Source organism: Lycium ferocissimum, chromosome 9, assembly GCF_029784015.1.
Source record: "Lycium ferocissimum isolate CSIRO_LF1 chromosome 9, AGI_CSIRO_Lferr_CH_V1, whole genome shotgun sequence".
NCBI classification, from domain to species: Eukaryota; Viridiplantae; Streptophyta; class Magnoliopsida; order Solanales; family Solanaceae; genus Lycium; species Lycium ferocissimum.
The window spans coordinates 27,162,601-27,172,280 of NC_081350.1; the positions used below are offsets into that span (position 1 = coordinate 27,162,601).

General features: G+C 33.5%; 1 pseudogene; it reads left to right on the plus strand.

The window, feature by feature from the left end:
- Positions 1-349: 349 nt before the first annotated feature.
- Positions 350-8,289, plus strand: LOC132030077 (mechanosensitive ion channel protein 10-like; annotated as a pseudogene).
- The last annotated feature ends 1,391 nt before the right edge of the window (positions 8,290-9,680 follow it).

Genomic DNA, 9,680 nt, shown 5'->3' on the forward strand with positions numbered 1-9,680 from the left:
CTTTTTACAAGAGATCTTCATTTTTTACACATAAGAGATCTGAAAAAAAACACATAACAGATTTGAAAAAGCCATTTTCTTCTATTCAAATTGTAAGAGGGCAAAAAATCATATTTTCACGGTTTATATTTGATCATTTAATAGTTTTAATATTTTCATTTCCACATTCTATTCTGCATAAAATAATTCATAGGTTTCCCATAGTATTAGTTATACGGAAACTCAAACCCAACATATTGGAATGAATTATGTGTTTTATTTTGGAAAGTAAAAAATGAGACCAAACATTTGTATAAAATAATGTACGATAATATGTGGCGATTAGCTGCTCCATTTCTTCAACCAAACGTCACCTTAACCTTTGATGACACATTCACATTCTATATAAGGACGACTGATAGTATGATGAAATTAAACCAAGTGAAGTAGCTCAAAAAGGATGGAGAAACTAGCAGCCTCTGATCATGCGATTCAGTTCATAGACGAACAAGATCGCAAGAAGAGCACCGATGATGCTAATTACATGACAGAAACAAAACCTACCCAAAATCCTTCAAAATTTCAAACAATTCGCCGCCTTACTTTCTCAAAACCAAAAGCTCGAGTCTTTGAGTTCAATAGTAGTGTTCCAGTCAACCAAAAAACTTTCAATTTTGGCGATGAATCGGATGAGTCGTTCGACCCCTCATGTGAAAAGGATGTAGATAGTGATGACGAATATGACCAAGAACATCACAAGGATGAAGAAGGATATGGGAATATTAAAGAGAAGCACAAAAAAAAGATGAGAAAAATCCCTTTAAGGCTTTTGTTTGAATGGTGTTTTTTGTTACTCACAACATCTTGTTTAATATGTGCTCTCACAATTTCACCTCTAAGGGAAAATCCCTTATGGGGTCTTAAGTTGTGGAAATGGTGCGTAGTGATTCTTGTCATTTTCAGTGGTCGCCTTATTTCAAGTTTTGTCATTCGACTCCTCGTCTTCCTCGTCGACAGAAACTTCATGCTTCGTGAAAAGGTGTTGTATTTTGTCTATGGTCTTAGGAAAAGCTTCCAAAATTGTGTTTGGTTAGGTCTTGTCCTTTTGTCTTTTAATTTCATGTTCAACTCAAAGCTCAACAAACAAAACAAGATGCTAACAAAATTACGCGAAGCTTTACTGGCCTTACTCATTCTTTGCAACGATCTGGCCCGTTAAGATTATTCTGGTAAAAGTTTTAGCCTCGTCTTTTTTTGTCGCGACTTACTTCGACCGTATGAAAGAAAGTGTGTTCCATCACTATGTTCTAGACACACTTTCTGGTCCACCAGTTGATGTCCAAGGAGTACAAAAACTGAAACAATCGAGGAAATTGTCCAAGCTAAAGAAGCTAAGTATGCAAAGCAAGACATCAGCATGGAGTGTGAAGAGATTGGCTAATTATGTAAGGTTCTTTGGGTTGTCAACAATTTCTGAGAGTGTGGATGAGTTTGGGAACACTGAAACTGAGATTACTAGTGAAATGGAGGCTAGAAATTGTTCAAGAAAGATCTTCAAGAACGTTGCCAATCCTGGTGCCAAGTAAGTCTTCTACTCCTTTACAGACATTTGTTACACACACGTACTGACAACAATCAATCATTAGAGTTTTACTTCTATGTATCAACACATAAATTACATTTTACACTATCAAATAATTTAAAAATGCTTTATTTAAAAATATATTTTTGAACCAAAACGTGATTGATTTGCGCAAATGTTCTAATTTTCAGGACTCCATTTAGATTTTGTTCCTATTTTTAAAAGTTGTTCAAATATAGCCCTTGAAAAAATACCACTGTTCCGGATAACGTTAGACTCGGAATTATTGTTACTCATATATAGTTCAACCTTACATATCGGCAACTGTTGTATCTAAAGTTTGCAGTAGGTTACAAAATTTTATAAGATTGTGATATAACGTTTTTTCATAAGATTTTTAGTTTTCTCTTTAGACCGTAGTTCTAAAGATCCAAATATAAGTTGGATCCAAAAAGGGACATCTTCCAAAAAATTTCACCTAAAAATATACTGCACAACAACCCAAAGTAAGCCTGTCAAGTGGGTCGGGCTAGCCCGAACCCGGCGAAAACCCTACCACCACGCCGGCCCGGACCACTAAGAGGTGTAAGGGGCTGGGCTAGGTGGGATTTATTAGGGGGTTGGGCTGGACAAGGTGGACAGCCCACCAGTAGCCCGGGTAATGGCCCACCGGGGCACCGGCCCACTTCAAAAAAAAAAAAAAAAGATAAGTACTAAATTTATTACTAATAATAAGTATTTTAAAAACATTGTATCCCAATAAATTAGGAGTCTCTTTTTACGGAGCACTTTAGTTTTCTTTAAAATTGTATTTTAAAGCTAAACAATTTTGTTTTCTCAACAAATATACCTTTGATACATTTTCAGTATATAGTATATATTAGATTGTGATAGTACTTATCTCAACAAATATACCTTTGATAAATCATTCAGTTCAATTTCATGCCTTTTCACAAGTGTCTACGCAACACACCGGTACCCCCCTCCACCACCCACCCTCCCTAATAGGCTAATACTCGACGCTCCGGACTTGTGGAGATATATGTCACCACAATGTTGACATTTAACATGTTCCTCATTTACTCGCTCAAAATGCATCCACACCGTACTTGAAGTTGATCGTCGAACTCGAGGAGAAGGTGGAGGTGAAGTAATGTACACTAGTTGAATAGCAAATTTAGATAAAGAGAGAATTGTGGAAGAATTGTGTGAAAATGAAGAAGAATGGAGGGGTATTTATAGTTTGAAAATATGACCAAAGTGCAGTTATTCATAAATTTAGGGGTTCAAATAAAATTAGCAACGACTAGTTTTTTAAATTTACAACGGCTAGCTTTTTGAATTTGACTACGACTAAACTTTTTTTTAATTTAGCAATTTTATCATTAGTTGTAAATGTTAATTTTATTATTAGTAGTAAATGTAAATGTCTATTTTTGTATTAGAATTTTTTAAAAAAAAAAAAAAAAAAAAAAAAAAAAAAAAAAAAGGCGCCCCCACTTACCACTACTTACCCCCACCCGAGTAGAAGAGGTAAGGCGGACACCCTTTCCTCCTCCAACCCGGCCCACTAACTATGGCTCGGCCCGGCCCACTTGACACCCTTAACCCAAAGTGACCCATTTAGAAAAATAACCTTAATTTTTATTTTTTATAAGAAGATTAGCCAATATATCACAATATAATATGTGTATAATCAATCTAATACAATCAAACAGAATCTAGTTTTGATGTAAAAATTCAAATTCAAAAATGAAGTAGAAAAGAAACAAAATGAAAAAATAAATATCATTAAAGGTGGGTTGTAAACCTTAAGTTTTACCTACTATTGGATTTGACACTTATTTACCTTGAGTATATACTTGTACCGAATATAAAGAATTGCAGTCAGGTTAGACTAAAAATTTTTAGTCGCCTAGCTAAAACCTTCAACTTCCCGCGATTCTAAAAATAGAGATACCGTAGTTTTGTCATATCACACACACCAAAGTTTGAATGGACAACACTAATTTGGGGTCTTGTTGTTACTTGGTTGGGGAGTATTTTTCAACATGCTTGGCCACATTGAAAGCCATCAATTTTGTTGCGAGGAATTGAAGGACCACTCAAAGCAATAGCTCCATTTCCACTCAAAGCAATAGTTCCATTTTCCTTCATTCAAACAAAAATTCTGTAAAATGTAGTGGGAAGACGCACATGGTAACAATCCAAACATAATTGTCGGCCTCATTCATGTTAATATCTGCCCAACTACAATTTAAATCAAAATATGTCTATTAAATCTAGCACGAAATTTAAGATGTTAATTGTGTATTATATAACTTATAAGTGGTAGTTATTAAATTCTAGATTGATTAAGAGAATATCACGTTAAACTTCAAATTTAATTATCCAAATGAATATAAAATTTTGAAAAACATGCCATGTTACCTTTATATATCCAGATTAGTTCCACTAATTTCTTATTTATACTCCTTACTTTAATTAATTTCTTCTATTAAAAAATCAATTTATTTAGGATTTGAATTTAATTTGGATATTAAATTAAATTCTATTTATTCATAATCTAATTTCAGTAACTATTTTAATATTGTTTACAAATACGAATACAATAAAAAAGTCAAGTTGAGTACGTAAGTAGACTCCACACAGAATAATTTTAATTTGTCAGGAACTCCTCAATAATGAGTGAGAATAGCAAATACTAAGAAGTCGAAGTTGACAACTGCTTTGATGACACATAGCTTTTTCCATAATTATTTGAATGATCCCATTATTCTTTCACGCCAAGTGTATTACACTTTGGCAAACTTGAATGTAGTACACTCTATCAACGTTACTCTATTTAAGTTTGAACAAAATTTATTTATAAACGTCCTTGTACTTATATGGAGTACAGATATGTAATGTACGTATATATATGTTTCAGAATTAAGGTTCACTTTTAACCCAAACGACAACAATATAATTAATGAATTTTGTAAGGATATGGTTAATATTGTCTTTTTGTGAAGGTACATAGAGGAGGAAGACCTAATGAGGTTCCTGAATAGAGTAGAGATAAACACCATATTTCCACTCTTTGAAGGAGCTGTTGAAACTGGAAGGATCACCAAGTCTGCCTTCAGAAACTGGGTGGTAATTATTATACAATATATACTAATAGTTTAAAATAAAAGACTTTCTACATTATACCAAATAATCACTTATATGATTTACAAGTAACTGTTTGTAATGAGTGGGATTAATATGTAAAATAAGGCAGCTAATTACCTATTGCAACATGTTAAATATAGCTTGTGTTTCGATCGTATGGAGGAAAATACTTTTGTTGGTCAAATGTTTTTAAAAAAAATAAATTCTAGAAAAATAAATTCCTTGAGAAAATAGAAAAATAACTTCTCTAGTGAATTTATGAAAAATAAATGCCATAGATGAATTTCATATTGATTGTCTCCCTATCCCCACCACTCCAGCCCCCACACCCGCCGCCCCCACCCCAGTTTCTATTTGGCCCCGCGTCAAACAAAATGAGAAAATAGCGTATGGTCAATACTCAATGGCATAGATCCTTCTTTCAATGGTTTCTTTTCGAAGGAGATGTCTTGACGTTCCTAATACCCCCGCCCCCACACCCTCCTCAACCCCCTACTCCCGCACCCCTTGCCACCCACCCCCACTTCTCATCCCCTCCACTCCACCTCTACCTTCATATATAGTATTTACCTTACTTATATATGAAATGCTTTTGAGATAATATTTTATGTTTACTTATCAAATACCAGAAAATAAGTAAGAAAATCACTTATTTTCTAGAAAAATGTTTTCCTTCGTACTAAAAACAATTCTAGTACACAATTTTTTTTACACTACATTAATTTTTGAAAGTTTTTATGGGGATTGATTAATTGCTAACTACATGCAGGTACGAGCATACTATGAGAGGAAGTACTTGGCACACTCATTGAATGACACAAAAACGGCAGTGCAACAGCTTCACAAGTTAGCAAGTGGGATAGTCGGTTTCATAATACTTGTGATTTCACTCTTAGTGATGGGACTTTTGTCCACACAAATACTTGCTCTCCTTCTATCCCAACTTGTACTCTTGGGATTTGCTTTCCAAAACACTTGCAAGACTATCTTTGAATCCATCATCTTCGTCTTTGTCGTCCATCCTTTTGACATTGGTGATCGTTGTGTTATCGATGGAGTTCAGGTATATAAATATTTAATTAATTATATCTCATTACGGATTAGCACTACCAATTAACCTTCATGGTATATATATTTTTAGGTAAGCAATAAAGTCTAGTATTAGTAGTTGGAAAGCAAAAAAAAAAATAAAAAAAATTGTACCTCGCACAACTAGCATCAGTTGTGTGAGACACAAAATAAAAAATTTCGCTGAAAGGATTAGAAAGCTACATATAAGGTGTAAGGATACACTTAATGGTGTGATCGCCTTTTAGGGAACACTACAAGAAAAAAAAAAATTGGCAACAAAATTATTTTTATTGCCATAGATTGATTATTGTTGCAAAAATTACTTTTGGCAACAAATTTTTTTTTTGTTGCATAGATTTTTCCCAACGGCTGTTATTGCAACAACGTGCAACAACTTTTTTTTTGTTGCCAAAAGTACTTTTTGCAACAATAATCAATACTATGGCAACAAAATTAAATTCTTTGGCAACAAAAAAGTTCATTTGCCAACAATAAAACTAAGTTGTTTCAAATATTAAATTTTTTGTTGTCATTTCTATACTTTCTTGTAGTGGAAAATCGTGCGTGCTTGGTATAAAACAGATAATATCACACTATGTTAAGAATATCTTTGAGCTGGTTTAATCGAACATATATAAATGAAGGATTTATCTTAATATAAATCGATCGACACATGCTATAGGTTAAAGAATTTTCATAATATCAGTCTATAATTATTTTAACCCATTATAGCAAATAATCAGCTTATTTCTAAAAATATACCATTTGGTTCCTTTTTTTGTGATTTTTATGTATTTATTTGTTGAGAAAGTGTTTCTATTTAGATTACTTTTCAATAACAATGACAATTTTCAAGACTAACTAGTAGAATATTCAATATCTGGCTTGGCAAATAGGTTACTACTTACTAATTTAATTTCTTGACATATGTCAATTTCTTTGTTTTTTTCCTTCTAAATGTGTATGCAGTTGATAGTGGAAGAGATGAATATATTGACGACAGTATTCTTGCGTTACGACAATGAGAAAATATACTACCCGAATGCAGTATTGATCACAAAGCCAATAAGCAACTTTTACAGAAGCCCTGAAATGTGCGACGCAATTTCCTTTGATATTGATACCAATACTTCTATGGACACCATCATTGCCCTCAAAAAGGCCATTCAACTGTAAGAACTCTTTTGATACCCCCTTCCCCCCCCCCCCCCCCTTGCCTCACCCCTAACCCCACCAACTCCTTTTCCCTTTAATTAATAATTTCTTTTTAGTTATCTCGACTATTCCAACGACCACCTGCTACTTCTCACCAGCTAGTATAGATAGCGGGTAATTATGTCCACCAAGGCTTGGACAGATGAGAAGAAATCACTTTGTGTTATTTGTCTTTGCTAAGATTTAAACCTGAGACCTCATGGTTCTCCAACTACTTCATTGATCACTAGGCCACACCTTGGATGCATTTTAGTAGTTTCTTAACCTATATATCTATGTTTTTTGTCAAAATATTTGGTTCAATTAAACCCACGCAGAAAGCGAGGTTACATCCACGCCTGAACTTGTCTTATATTTTAGGCTACTAATCCTACTTTAATTTTCATAGCAATTATCTATAACTATCTTTTATGTCATTTGATCTGATAATATAATTTTCTTATTTACTCTATTAGTGTGCATAAGTTAACCTCTTTCTGTTTTCTCAATCCGGATCGCAGTGATTCTAAATGTTTAGACGTAGTCAATGAGAAGTTAAGTTCCATTTTTAGTTTTAGTAGCTCATGACTACCTGAACAAACGAGTTTACGCTTAGCAAATATTTTGAACTTGTCTCGATAATGACAATTCAATGGATGAGATAGCATAAAGAAACACCATGATATATGACCATTATAAATCCTCTTTTTTTCAAATTGATTTCGGTTCATTATATATACATTTTCTTCAAATCATTTTTCTGAAAAACGATTTTCTTCAGCTGAGGGTTTATCAGAAACAGTCTCTCTGCCCCACAAAGGTAGAGGTATAATCTGCGTGCACCCACCCTTCCCAAACCCCACTTCTGAAAATAGACTGGGCATGTTGTTGTTATTGTTGTAAATCAACATATATCTATATATATATATGAGCATGTGTTTGCATTTGATGAACTATAGGTACCTAGAGAGCAAGCCAAAGTATTGGAATCCAAAACACTCAGTGATAGTGAAAGGAATAGGGAATGTGCACACAATGGGAATGATGCTATGTGTTCAACATACCATTAACCATCAGAACTATGGGGATAGAACCAACAGGATCACTGAGCTCATCCTTGAGTTAAAGAAGATCTTTGAGACCCTTAATATCAAATACTCTCTTCTCCCTCAACAAGTCCAAGTCAGCAATATGACCAATTCCAGAAATAATATATCATTGCACCCTTGATCATATTTGCTTTGATCTACATATTGCAAGAACTTGACAAGCAACAACATGATTGGAGCTAATTAATTAAGACATGTTTTTAAATTGCAATAATGTGTGTTATTTGTAGTGTGTGCATTTAATTTTCCTTGTCAACCCTTTATTAACTTCTCAAGCCTCCATTTCGGTATGTTGTATTGGTGCTTTATTTAATGAAAAGTTATGATTTTGAACCAAGCTAATGATGGGATTATTTTAAAAAAAAAAAAATCAATGCGTCCACTTTACCCTCCTCAGACTCCACTTGTGGGATTACACTAGATATGTTATTGTTGTTTTTTTCAATTGTGCATGTATTGCTCTAATTCAAAATAACAAAATGAGATTTTTACTTACCAATGTTATTATTTAATGTAAACAGTCATACACTTTATTGGCTCCCCAACTCTAGGGTGGTTGTACCAATCCCCAACTTCATTTTCTCCTATCTACACCACTGGAGTGTTGAGTGACATAAAGAGTGATTTCAACGTTTACGCGGCGTGTGAGAAACAGAAAAACTTCTTTGAATGAAGGGAGGCATATTCGAGGGACACATGTTTCTATAGAATTAACTATTTATTTGAATGGTGTAATTTTGTCATTTTTCTTCTTTATTTTTCACATTTGTTTGTTCTTATTTTTATTTAGAATGTTGGAGCTGACCCGAATGAAATAATTAAAGTTGCGATCAAGTTTGTTACAGATCTTATTGAAAAAGTTTAACTATCAAAAATGTGTGAGCTCACAGAGAATAATTATTTAATTCACCGTAAAATGCAGCACGTTAAAATTTAGAATTATAGCTACCCCAGAAGAAGAAAAAATGAGTTAGTCAAGTTTGTTGCACATTTGGCCCAACAAAATGAATTTCAAAAAAGCCACGAGTTTAGATAGAATCTCTTTTTAATTTGGAATTGAAAGTCATGTGTTTATAATTTAGATTTGTAGCTACGTTGAGAAAAATAAAGTTCGTACAGATCTGTCTGAAAAACGTAATCCCAAAAATGCCCAAATTTAAAAAGAAAAAAATCATTTAACTTTTAAAGAAATTGTCCAAGCATAAAGGATATGGTTGCCTTTATTCTCATTTACCAAGGTATCCCTTAGCCCAGGCAAAATTGATAGACAAATTATAAGGAACGGCAGTGAAGCGTAACTCTCTTTTCTGTTGCCAAATTCAAGCATGGTAAACGTAATTTAACTTTACATGATACAATTAAATCTTATAATATTCTCAAGGAATTGCTGATTTCTAGCCAGTTTGCAATGGCACGTTCTTGAAAAATGACAAATGAATCTTCAAATGGCATAAGGTGAACATCCATGTTTAATTTCAGATTAAATGCTATGTGTAGCTAATTAGCTAATCTAACTAGACGATTGGACTTTACATGCATTTTTGGTAGCCTTTCAGGTCATATTCCGTTCGTAAGGTATTTTGGACATT